At 38.0% G+C, this 13,722-nt stretch overlaps 1 long non-coding RNA gene across 3 annotated transcripts in view; it reads right to left on the bottom strand.

Moving 5' to 3' along the window:
- Positions 1-13,636, bottom strand: part of LOC146594566 (uncharacterized) — a 23,823-nt gene extending 10,187 nt beyond the window's left edge. For 2 of the 3 annotated variants that reach the window (XR_014896143.1, XR_014896144.1), the window contains exons 1-4: positions 13,556-13,636; positions 13,230-13,390; positions 11,492-11,559; positions 8,835-8,880 (exon numbers count right to left, since the gene is read on the bottom strand). This is a non-coding gene — a long non-coding RNA (uncharacterized LOC146594566). The remainder of the gene's footprint in view (positions 1-8,834; positions 8,881-11,491; positions 11,560-13,229; positions 13,391-13,555) is intronic. The other variant, XR_014896142.1, reaches the window with a different exon arrangement.
- Between the last annotated feature and the right edge of the window lie 86 nt (positions 13,637-13,722).

Genomic DNA, 13,722 nt, shown 5'->3' with positions numbered 1-13,722 from the left:
CACCCTTTTCAGTTCTCTTGTGGCAGATAGCCATAGATGTCTGAGTATTTTTGTATGGGAGAAGCAGAAGTAGTGGCCAACACTTTCTCCCCACATTTAACCACCAACCTGTCAGGCCTTTTTCATACACTGTCAAGAAACAAAGGAAAAGAGATATCTTTCTTCTAAATGCTTCTAAGGTCAAGTTTATTGATTTGCCATTGACAGCCTGTAACCAAAAGTAGTTCCTTTCAAGACAACTTACTGCACGTTCCAACAAACTCAGTTCTAACTTGTTGACAAACATGTCTGATGCAGGAAAATGGTCCAAGAGCCTAAAAACACCACAAACTTTTCTTGCCCTGGAGTTCAGTCTGACGTTGGCTAAGCTTACGCAAGCACAGATCTGAACGGTCAAACTACCTGAGCCTGTGCAAGTTTACAGCAGCGAGCGCACTGCTCTGGCAGAAGTCGGTTGAACACTCCAGTCACACAACCTGTGTCAGAGTGTTGTGAAAGAGTCATTTGGCAGGTTTGACACCACCTTGAATTCTTTAAAGAGGGGGAACCTAACCTACCTCCCTCTGTATTGTTCAATATTATAAACTGCAACCATTTGAAGCAGGACTGAAACTCCGCGAGCTGGCTGCTGGCAAGCAGGAACTGAATACAGAAGTCTACTATCTCACAGGGCAATAAAAGCAATGATATAAAAAAAGATGAATAGGACTTGACTTCCTCACATTTAATAAGATCTTATCCTTAGATAACAGCTGTGTTGTTAGATTGCATTAGTAGACAAGCTAGGKTCTAGTCTACATACAGATCTTGTACAGGCACTACTACCTTTCTAGAAGCATGATTTTGCAGTTGATTTAACTGAAAATGCTATTATGTTACAAGCTCTAGTGACTTTTATATCCYTACAGATAATTTCATAGAGGCAAAGAAGTAATTTTATTGTACCTAGATACACAGATTCTCCTGTCCTAAAGCTATTTTGTTTTTGGTGGAGAAAACCTTGGTAATTAGATAAGCATATAGATAAAGCCTTTTTGTTTTGTGCAAGCAAGACATATGTATCTTTTTACATACAATGACATGATCTACATGAAGCCTGCATTTTATCTTAGAAAGGCTAATTCAGGGTATACATTCCTTTGTATACACTAAAGTTTTTTGCTGGTGTTAGCAAATACAAGTTAGCATATTCAAAATCATCCTTGGAGCTACACAATTTTTTGGGAAACAGAGAGGAAAAACATGCAGCTGTTTATTCTGCATAGCTCTTCTGATAGTCTTTCATTTTCCATTTAAGCATTTTTTTTTCCCCTGGAACAAAGAGTAGCYTGCCACTACCATATACTTCAGCTACTGGTTCTCAAACAGTCAAAAAAGGGTTATTTTTCAAGTCAACTGAAGCATTAGCAAAACAATAGAGCTCTGACTTAACTGGAGGAAGATTTGGTAAAAACGTGATAAAAACTAAAGAAAATTATTATGATTCATACGAGGTAGCTATTAAAATTGATCTAGATACATGCTTAGGTAGGTTTTTTATGCATCCTACTTACTGGATTTTGGTTTTCCATACRTACCACTGCAGCTCCCACCCAGAAAAAAAGAGTATATATTACTTTGGAAGGACTAACAGGTTAAGTAAAATGAATTATATCAGTAACAACAACCAAACAAAAAGTTTTAAAAATGTAATTATATATAGGTTTGTACCAACATCTGGAATATTAACTGTACATATTTTCACCTAATAAATAACAAAGTTAAAAAAACACAACAACAACAACGACAAATCCCCCCACAAAAGTACAATGTTATAAAAACTAGTACCCCAGCTTCTCAAAATAGCTTCRTGAGCCACAAAGTGAAAGCACATTGCAGTGCTGCTTCTAATCACCCTTTCAGCCAACAAGAACAACTCAAGTTTGAGATGACCTTGTCAGTTCTGGTAATTGCCGTGCTTGGGGGAAGCGCTTTCTCTAACTGTTCTGATTTCCTAAGAGAAAAAGGCGTGTGTCATAATATTTTGCGTATGAATGCCTATTCCCCTGTCTTCATTTCTTCCTCAAATAACTGCTGAATCCAGTGTGTGTTTTCAACTAAATTTGAAAGYAAAACAGAGGTTTCAAGCAGCACAGTTGTTACAAGTTTAGTGCACAGCTAGAAAGGAGAAATCCAAACAGTGCATCCAGCCACGGGAAAGGATGGAGCAAAAGYGCTACTCTTATCAGACACAAGACAATCCATCTAGGACAGACACAAAGACCATCCAGGCCAAGGGAAAAACCTAGACCAGAGCTTGTCCCTGACTAGCGATGAAAGAATCCACCATGAGGCACAAATCCATCAGAAACTAGGCTTCAGTGATTCCATTGCTCATGGACCTACTTGTTCACTTCTCTTAGATTTTTCTACCAAAGAACTGGCATTTCCAAATCATCTGCTCATGTCTTTCACAGTCTGAGGTTATCCCTTATACTCGAATTGCGCATTTCTCTTAAAAACAGTCATTTATATTTAATGAAGACTTCCACCTTCAGAATAGATCTTTGTGCTCCAAATTCTTAAATACTTCTTCAAATACACTCTTTCCATCTACCTAGAACTTTTCTCAGCGTAAGAAACCATTATCTAAGATGGCTTACTGGTATTAGCTGTAAAAGCATGTGGAATTTTTTTTTCTTGGTTGTTGAGCTTGGATATTCAAGTCTTTTTTGCAGAGGCCAAAGTCTTGCCTGCTACTGCCATATGTTTGTGCATTATCAGCAAGCTTTCATGTTTCATACAGATGTCTTTCTCTAAATCTGCCAGTGACAGTGGAGAGGATTAACAATGCCAGAAGTTCCTCACCACTCCTCAGATGTGTGCACAGAAGAGTTTATGGGGACGGTGCTAAATCAGGTGAAGTAAAGTCAGCTAGCATATCTCAGCTTGGGGTTTTAAACTGCTTAAAATAATCTGGCTAATTTTGCTTAACACGAATTATTGAGAACTTGCAAAACCTGCTGTGCTGACAGGTCAGTAGGTAGCTACTAAAAGGACCCAAGTAGCTGAGGATGGGAAATCTCTTTCCTCTGCGCATCTGGATCTGGAATAAAACTACTGTCCATGTTCCGAATTAGGCAAGGCTGCAGCTACTGTTACGCTAAGAAAATCAAGAAAGAAAAGAAATGGTGTCTTTCAGACTCCAWAACCACCCAGGTAAAAGAGGAAACCCTATTTCTTCAGCACTACGCACATTATAAGRCACAGGATTATTGCACTTTTTCATAGAGCAAATATTTTTCATTCTTTCTCTAGTCCCATAAACATGACTGTCAATGAGTGAAAATTAAAAAGCTTAGTTTAAACGCATATACAGAACAGCAGTTAGATTCAGTCTTTTACCTAAGAGTGCTTACCAATACTGATGAGGTATAACAGGCAAGTTCTTGAACATTGAACAAATGCTGCCTTCTATGCAGACACTCTGAAACTGTGCGTGCTTAATGCCTTTTAAGCATCAAGTAAGTTAMATTTCTTGTCTTTGGAATGATACAGGAATGTTTAAAGACTGAGTTACCTGAAATACCATCATGACAACCATACCCCAATACCACATCTACATACAAGAGGCACAGCATGGCCCCATATTCAGTACAAAGAAAAAGCATGTTTTTACATTGTCATAGCTATCATCTCACTGCAGAATTTCTGTAAAGCCAAAGAGTCTTTAAGACCTGCCTGTGCCTTGTTCCAGCTAGTGCTGCCCACCCGAGTTAGAGTTATTTCTACATGAATAAGATGTGAGCGATGCAACCAGTGAAGACTGGACTCTTGGTGATTTGTACCTCAGAGGGGAGCTTGAATGAATTTTCAGTCGTCTAGTAAGAAATGAGTTCAYGCAGCAAATCTTCCCTCAATAGAAGGCAGTGCTAGAATCTCTTTCCTTCTCCCAGCAATCTATTTTCATAAAACTGATAGGAAGCTGGAAGGTTGGAATCCTCTGTCTCTCTGCTGTATTTAAGTGAAATGGCCAAGGGGCCATATTATTAGCACTGGATGTTGGGATAGACAGAGTATGATCACATAGGCCTTATTTCTTTAGGGAATCAGGCTCAAAGAACCACTCTTTATGCACTAAAAAGGCAGCTGTTAACTCACTGAGTTATTTCCTATAGATGAAGGCGATGAAGAAATAAAGCAAGCGATGATCTTAACTGAGGAATATATTACTCTTTGGTAGCCAGATGGGAGAAAAGCCCCTGAGGAAATTTAATCACCACACCCTGTTAGTTATTAAAGGACTGTATGGAATCCATGGCTGTGTGACTGCTTATGCAAACTTAAGAAAATGTTTGTTTAATGAAAAGATTAAACAAAAGTTTTCATGACAATGTCTGCTACCAGGACTTAAGTGTTACACAAAACCTGATCTTGCTTTCAGATCCATCTATGTAGACTATTTTGTCTATGTGGAACAGGTAGATTTGTGCCTGCACAGTTTAACTAAAGGATTCCAGCCACAGGGGGTTAAAAAAARGGCAATATTTTATGTCTACAGGCTCAAACAAAAAAAAAATGAGCTTCAGAAATTAGTTCTCCTATGGACTGAGGCTTACTCCTGTGGTTTACACACACGTATACTTTCTAAGTAAAGCAGGGTTGCAACTGATTCTCTTCTAAGGATTTGCTGCTTTGTAAACTTTTAAAGGAAGACTTTTCATATGCATCAGTACCTCTGATACCTTCTTGGCCATAATTAATCCTTTCAGCTGGGCTGTGGAACCTGAATAACCCATGACAGGATTCATACATTCACAATTTGTACAAAAGACAGTATTCTGAATGCCTATTCTTTGGCCCCTCAAAAATAATAAAAGAAATAAAATTAATGAAACTTACTCCACCCCCCAAAAAAACCCTGACCTGGTGCCTTTCCCCTCACAACCCCTCCCCCCCCCTCCAGCTTCTGAGCCTTTACATCCCATTCAAAACTGTGTTACCAAAATTTTTTTCCACAACCACAAGAGCTGGAAACAGAATGATTTTTTTTAATTGAAATTTAGACCAAAATACATATTTTTAAGATCCAAGGCTCTAAGGAAAATCAAACAATAAATATACAAAAATTATAAAAAACAAGTTAAAAGCAAAATTTTTACAGTAAATACTGGAAATAAGCAATTCTAGAGAACCCCCCGGCTACATTTTGATTGTCCCAATGAATGGTACTGTTTATATTTTTCAAAAAGATTAAAAGTGGGATTTTGCACACAGCTACTGTGATTCATTTCATCTTTTTTTGTCTTTTTCCAAATAAGCATTTTCACAGGGAAAAAACAGTGATGTCATCAAGTTCCTCCCTCTGCTGAGGCAGAGTAAGTGCAAGGTTCTGCACTGGTTTATTGATTAGAAAATTTCAGTCAGTGACATTTTTAACAAAAGTAGGTTCTCTTGCTATTACTTTGTGGTGGTTCCTTAGGGAGAAACAAGTACCTTATACTCTCCATACAGATCACAGCCAGGCAATGGATAATCATTTGCCCTTCCAGAATACTTAAAAGAAGCTCAGAAGTTAATATACATATTATTTAAATAAAACAGCACAATATTTTATTGAAGATTATTCTTGTTTGCAACTTGATTTGCCCTAATAAGAAGAAACAAATCCAGAAGAAAATGGGACAGGATAGGTTCTGCCTCTCCATTATGCTGCAGTCTTTTCCTCTTCCGATATTAATCTAAATATTTCAAAATCTAAGAAAACTCACATAATGTCACATTGCAACTGTTAAACAAGTCTGTTAGATTTTGTTAATTATCAGTCAAAATGGACAAAGCAAGTTGCTGCCACCTTTAATAACTAAGCTGCTTGTCATTTCAGTGTTTAAGAACAAGAGCTCAGAACTGAGTTATCTGTGCCTAGCTTCTATTTCAACTAGGATCTGTGCTTAACTAATAACAACAGTGAGTTGCTACTCAAGGCTGCCACCTCCTGTCTTAAACCCCTAGTCATTCACTGGCTAGCAGTGATCTGATCAGAGTGCTATTCCTAATACACTCCCTTTGCTAGTAAAATTAAATTGTTTATAGAAGGGATGCTTCTCCAAAAATAGTTAGACACAAATATTTACATTAGTCACAAGAAAAAAAAAAGAAGATAGGAAGTAGATCAACTGTGCAATATGTTTACCAACAGTTGTATTTCCATGGCTATCCAAAGCACTTACACCTAATGAAAATCCAAAAAAGAGATGATTTACTTCCTAAGCAGCACTATGCCACGTTCCACTATGCTGTGTTTCAGCAGACAGGCCTGTTTTATTATGCATGTTAAACAATCCTCAGATAAAAATACATTAGTAACATCTGAAACGTATCACAGCATTTATAAATGTTGATTAACCAGAGAAATATTAAAGGGAGAAAGGATGCATTTTTTTTTCCTATGATTAATACTAACTTTAAGCACAAGTGGAATTAAAACTCCGAAAATTAAAAAATTAGAGGACAGCCTTACACTTTGCTCACTTTGGATTTCTGACAGTTCTTTGTGTATAATCAATTAGGCTGCAGCCTTGCAATCTTTTATTCACATGTGAGACTTTCATTTTATGAGTCTGGCTACTGGAATCAAAGTAAACACACAGTATTGTGTTATTATCTAGTTTGAGAGCTAGAATACAAAAGTATTTGACCAACGTAGCAACTGAATACTTGAAACTAGTAGAGAAAAACTTCCTTAGTGTGCTACATCCGTTGTCCAACTTGAAACAAAATGATAGAATGTCATTGCAAATCAAATCCATATATCTGCATATTTTAGATCCCCACCTTTTCGTATCTGTTAAAGCATATAAATTTAAACACTGCAATTTACTTGATTTCTGTTATTCTTTCATGGTGAGCACTCTAACTGAAAGGGAGTCCAAAAATACTAAAGAAAGAGACAAGGATGTTTTCCCACTGTTGTGCACATACAACCTCCACCCAATTTTCACAAAAATTTTGCTTTTATAGATCATGATAATTTTTAAAATGGGAGGTTGCTCAGCTCAGATCAGTAGAAGTAGCCTTGTCTCATTTTCTCTTCTGTGCATTTTATTCAAAACCAAATCATTACTCTCTCTAAATTAAATAATGAATCCCTTTTCATGTTAACAGCCATCATATCACGTATTGAAGAATCTCAATAGCTTTACCTACCCACTGCACATGTCAGGAAGACTATGTTTTTTCGTTTGTGAGCTGTAATTCGCAACTGTGAGCAATCTAGTGTGCACTGGCAGAAAATAATWCCCTTTAAAACAAACTTCTTCAATGAAATTTTCTCTGAAAAGGTTTTTTCCTTTGAAATACAAGACAAAAAGTCTTTGCAAAATTGCTAATTAGAAGTTTCATATATCTTTCAGCATAAGAACATAAACAGAGGTTTTCCTTATTTTAAATGAATCTTGCATCTACTTATATGAGTTGTTTGCCCGTTTTTGTTCTCAATCTTGGTAAGTCTTTGGCTTTCATTTAACCATGGTACCCTCCAGAGGCCTCTGGGAGGAATTCCAAGAGCCACACACACAATAAAGCATCAAATGCATTATTTCTCTTCTGCCATGGCAGTGAGCAGCTAAGGAAAAAAAAAAGTTATTTTTGAAGGGGAAGGCCTTGCATTGCTTTTATGTAGTAAAGTTCTTATCACTAAACAGCGTATGGTAAAAAAGTGATTGTGTTGAATGTTSGGACTGCACTGCACATGAATCAATCAAATGTGCAAATGTCCCTATTTTTTAAGAAATACATTTCAAATTTTAAGATCAGTTTAGTCTTCATTAAAAATGAGTTAAAAAAGAGTTCTTTTGAATAAAAGTAAAATGTACAATTCAAACCTCAAGTCATATCACATATTGACAATTCCTACACATTCTGGGAAAGCTACTTAGTAAAAGATTTTACACTTCATTATGAAATATTTCTCATTTTAATTACACTAGGTGAAACCTTCTTGGTCTTCCAAACAGTGTACAGAGCTCTCCAAGGGCTGCAGAACAAGCACTGTCAAGCAGGAGAGCTTGAAGAACCTTGCAGCACAACAGCATGGCAGACTTCCCAGCATCCCATGGATGCGGAAGATGTTCCCATCTCCTAAACTCTCTGCACACTGCTCCCAAGCAACATACGAGCCAAGATTGAATCTCCCCACTATTCTTGCACACGGCCTATTTACTGAGCACGTGGTCGTCCGTCCACGTCCTACTTCCATGATGCAAACTATCCTGAAATCTATGGTCACACCTCATCTTGCTTTAGTGACTGCAAGTCTCTGCTTTCAAGTTCCTAGTACGTACAGATGCCTTTCTTATCCTCAAATGAATTACAATAATAGACAAACTTCAAAGCCAACTTTAATTTACTCTCCCTTGCCATCAACCTGATGTGGAGCTAGACTCCATACAGTGCTGTCTATATGTTCTCATTTGGTAGTCCTACACTGTCCCACTGTCAGGGACTTACTTCATTTGCAATTGAAAGGATTTTCCCCGATCATCTTTACCTCAAAATTATACTGGAACTTGATTCGCTTATATTTGTGAAACACTGCAGGATTTCATCTTAATGAAATTTATACACAACAGCAGTTAAGTACATCATAATTGATAGATATCAATCTATCATAATGCACTTGCAGACAGTAACTTTTGATCATAAATTCAATATTCTTATGGTCACATACRTATGTACACAAATGGGAGATAGCTTGATTACCAGTGACTTCCTTTAGTCCAAGTCATATTTTATCACAAAGACTTTACTGTAACTTAATACAGACTAATCAAATAATATATACAAATTGCTGTTACCTGAGGTGTCATGTCCTCTGGAATTTTTCTGCTTTTCTAAGTATTCCTATTAAAAAGAGTAAAATAAGGGATACTCTTAAAATCCAACAGCATGTATTGGATTTCCTTCTAAACAACAGCATACCATAGTCATGTTTTTACAGAGACCAAGCATATACTCATACAAAAGTATTATGTAAAAGCTGAAATTGAAAATAAAAGTGAAGAAGAATGGTAAAAAAAATCAATTTGTTAAAAGTGACATTTATTGATACGGTGCTGAACTTCACAGCAATCAAGTGTGAATCAATTTGAAACTTCTTTAGTCTTTGAAAATTTGAGGTGAAAAATCAACTTTAATGATCATAATTCTACCATCAGCAAATCATGTCAAACTCTTATTTTGTACATGCTATGGATGAATTTTAACAACTACACTTATTTTTGAAAAAGTCAGTATTCAAGTTCCAAGTAATAAAAAAATGAGTGTTGTGATTAATGCATAGGACTGGGCATCAGATGATTTTAGATTCTACTCTTTCTCTGTCTCAGGCTTCCTCTATGAAAGTAATCACAATTACATTTTCAGAGCTGGCATCTAATTTTTGATATCCCAGATTTTAATATCTGGAACCCAGTTTTCAGAAACTGGTCTCTTTGGCTTCATCTAGAACATAAAGAAGCCTAGCAAATCAGATTTCCAAAAGTCTGAATTTCCACWGGTTGTCATTTATATCTCTGCAAGGTGTACATAAAATGCTACCACTGATATAAGTGGAGAATTCAGATTTATTGACAGTTTACATCCACTGCACATGCCTAAGCAATACAAAACATTTGAGGCAATGGAGAATAGAGTCCTAGAGCATCCTGACACCTAGAGTGAGTGAGTCTTTATGCCTAAGGCATTTAATTTGCACATTTCAGGAGTTCAATTAAGGTCATTAGAAAATAAAGTGCTTAAGATAAGATGATGCAGTTGAAAAGGCAGGTTTTCTGTGCATTATTATAGATTCATGAACTGTTTAGGTCCCTAACTTCCAGTGAAATCACTGGAAGTGCATGCTCTACAGGGATCTAGGCCTTTGTGACAAAGCCTCATCACACATACAGTGATCAAAATTTGTTATGATTTGCCTTGTCTGAATTCTATAATATAACGTCACTGTTTGTGATTGTGCTTTAAAAATTTTGAATAGCAGATGCCAAATATACTAGTGATGCTACACTGGGTGCCTATTTGAATCAAATTTGAAAAATAAAATGACCTTTATACTATGTTCTTATGTTTATCAGGAAACAAACAAACAAAATTAGTAGCTCATACTTTCCAACTCTGTGATTAAAAAGAGTTTTCTCTATCCTGTGAAGAAATGTAATTGGAAAACCCCCAACAGTAAAAACTCGTTCTCAGCACATTTTAATTATTTATCCAAATCACAGAATCACAGAATAGCTGAGGTTGGAAGGGACCTCTGTAGATCACCTAGTCCAACTCCCCTGCTCAAGCAGGGCCACCCAGAGCACGTTGCACAGGATCGTGTCCCAGCAAGTTTTGAAYATCTCTAGAGAAGGAGACTTCACAACATAATACCTCTCTCAAGAATCCTAGTGTAACCTACACTGTATCTATGATTTGCATGAAGATGTTTTGTAATCATGCCACTGTTTCCAACTAACGTGACCCAGATGGGTGGTGCTAAATAGGGAGGAAAAGCCAGCCCCTTTCGTCCTTCACAGAAATCCAGGCCTGCTGAGCACTGTCATTCAATGTAGGGACATCTGAGCTGTCTTCTATTAGCAGGAAAATTATCTGACATAAGCTACCAGGGCTACACTGCTTCTGGTGCCTAAGTGAGTTTGGTTTTGATAGCCAGGTAAGTTAGCTATTCAAGATTTGATAAAGGCCAGAGTCCCTTAATGCTAATGAGGTGGTCATACTACGTTGGGGGGAGGWGGCAAATTTGTTCTTTAAAATCAAAATCTATTTATAGGTATTCAGAATTTCTGAATATTTCTAACTTGTTATATACACTATTTCATAAACCCAACAAACAATACCAAGTGTTTAGTCAATTTTAAGRGATTTTTTCTGTGAATCAGAAAAAAAATACTTTGCTAAGGTAACGAAATCATTCTGTGACAAAGGCAAAATACCTGAAAAGGAAACAAAGCAGATTCCTGAAAAGATGGTGATGAATAGTAACAGTATGGCAAGACTTGCTGTTAAACTTAAGGGGAGCTTCATTTCTTTGCTCTGCCAGAACAACACAGAAACTGGCCTCAATTTCCCCAGCCAGCACAAGGTAGAAAAGGCAGCTCCTAAGACACCTGCACTGAGAGGGCTCAGTAAACAGTGAGAGTGGGGCYGGAAACACATTACTTGCTGTGCTTTTGGACTCTCCAGGCTGCTTTGTGGTAGAATTAAGAACGTTTCTAAGGCTGACCAGATATGGAAGAGATATCATCTGTTTCTCTGAGATGGTCCTTTCTCTGCTATACTGAGCAGACGTCTGGGACAGCTGCCCCAATAACTCATTCTTCCYTTTCTGCTCTGAGTAATTCCTGTCTCTCTTCATATGGTTTCTCCATTCCTGCACATCAGGATAAGCACAGATCGCTTGATTGGTAAGTTCATAAAAATGTATTCCTCTCAGTACAAGATAGCTGTACTTTACCTGATAAGCTTCAGCACTCTGCTTAGTCATCATGCTTTTATTATCTTCTATCACGAAGCCTTATTCTCCTGCAAAGCCATAGCACCATCTCCTATTAGGAAACTGTGGACAGTTCTTTCCAGCACTTCAAGAACAACAGCAAGTGGAGTTCCAACACTTTCTRAGAGCAAAAATTTCCATTTACACAATGTTGTGCAAAGGATATTTTTCAACTAACTGCAAGAAAACTTAACTATGAAGCATATAGACAAATCTGATAGATTTAAAAAACACAGAAAACATTTTTATTTATTATTTTCTTATACGCTTGCATATTTCTTTACAATCTTTTGAGCAGGTTGCATTAACTAGAACATACACAGAATGGAATACATGCAGGTTATATACAAAGAAGGCAAYTGAAATGTACACAGTATCCTAGACTTTTACTTATGAATTCACTGTTTTTTAACCCTTCCCTTCCAATATATATTTACATTGTATGACTGACCTGCCAATCCCTGTATCTTGGGTGTAATTTAATTAAACCTGCTATTATGATTCATTAATAAATATATTGTACTTTCAGCATGGTTCAAGCACTTCACAACAAATACTGACATATCACAGAATCTCCCTGGCTTTGAGCTGTTCCTTGATGACCCTTACACAGAGAACAGATCTCCTTCTCCACAATGGATACACTGGCACAGAGAAGACATTCTCCATTACCCTGCTTGAGCAAATGGCACTGACAAATSCTGACCACAATACAACTTTTCTCCTTGCCATTAACAAGGTTGCTGCCATGCTCTGCAACCTTCCTTAATACAAGCTTGGTTTCCTTTCTCTTTTTTTTCTTTTTTTTTAATTATGAACATGAAGCAGTATCTTAATTCATTTAACCAGTAAAATGAGCTTTAAAATACAGTTAAGTTCAAACCATATTGTATTTCCTCTCCTGTATTGTACAAAACCTCTGATAAAACACTAAAAATCTTTTAAGGCTATCCAACAACTGACAGCAATAGTTGGTAGCAAGTATAGTGATGGATTTAATGACTATCCTGGGCAGTACGGAAGTTCCTCCTTAATAGGCCTATTTCTGTTACAGGACCTGCATCCCTTTGATGTACAATTCTACATGCTATGCTAGACACAGCAAATTAACCATTTATTTTGCAGTGATCAGCAGATTTCAATATCACTGATTCTTGAGTGCCTTTAATTACAGTCATTTCTGACTGAACTTCTCAAACTAACCCTTTAAAATACAGATTTTTATTTAATTAACAGCCAATATCACCTTGGAAAAGGGATCATGTACTAAGTTATGGAGGTCTATATTATCATCATCAAATTAAAATCTTAAGCATATTTATAGGGACCTAGAGAACATCTAACCTCAGAAAAGTTAGCTAATGCACCTTGGTTTTTTTCTTTTCTTCAGATCTCCGAGTTAGAGACCTAGTTTGCCTCAGAACAGACCGCATTTTGCTGTCATTCCACGCGAGGAGGCATCGCTGAAGCCTTCTCTCTGACAAATCAACATACGATTAGAAGCCAAACTGTAGCATTTTTCATTCACTGAGCTACTCTAAGTAACGTTTCTGGACCAAGAGCGGGCTTATTAGAGCAATCGCTTTTTGTAGCGGGCTTTAACCAACAGCATAAATCCTTTACTTTTTATCAGCATCAAAACATCACGCACTGGCAAAAAAAAAAAAAAAAAAACACTTGAAACGAAGGTTAAACGCACACGTGTCAGGGCGCAGTTCATACCAGGGCAAGGCCGCTACCGCTCCAAGGCGACGGGGCGTCGTTCCGCTGCAGCGGCACTGCACCGGCTGGCTCCGCCGTGGTTCGGACGGCCTGCCCATCCCGCCGGATCACGCCATCGCCTCTCACCACTCTCCACACCTGGACATCATTAAAGCGGGAAAAAAAGGAAAAAAAAATCCTGAACAGTCAAATATTATGAATGTTCTGATTTTTTGAGAATTTCTTATTGTTCCCACCAGTCTGTAAATCTCGAGGCAGAAACGCCGCCCCCCCCCCGAGCCGTTACTGACGCGCGCCACGCACTAGCTAATAACGCCGCGGGGGGGGGGAAACGCTGCCTGGGAGCGGCGACCTCCAACGGCTGCGAGCCGCCGCCATGGCAACGCGCCGGGGCGGGCGGCGGCGCCGCCGATTGGCCGCAGCGGCGCCGTGACGGTTTCCGGCGCGCGCGTGCGCGGGCGCGCGGCGGC

This window comes from Rhea americana, unplaced genomic scaffold (genome assembly GCF_003343005.1).
Source record: "Rhea americana isolate MKP2758 unplaced genomic scaffold, rheAme1 scaffold_256, whole genome shotgun sequence".
Lineage (NCBI taxonomy): Eukaryota > Metazoa > Chordata > Aves > Rheiformes > Rheidae > Rhea > Rhea americana.
The sequence above is the reverse complement of the archived record's forward strand: the minus strand, read 5'-3'. Positions and strand labels throughout refer to the sequence as shown.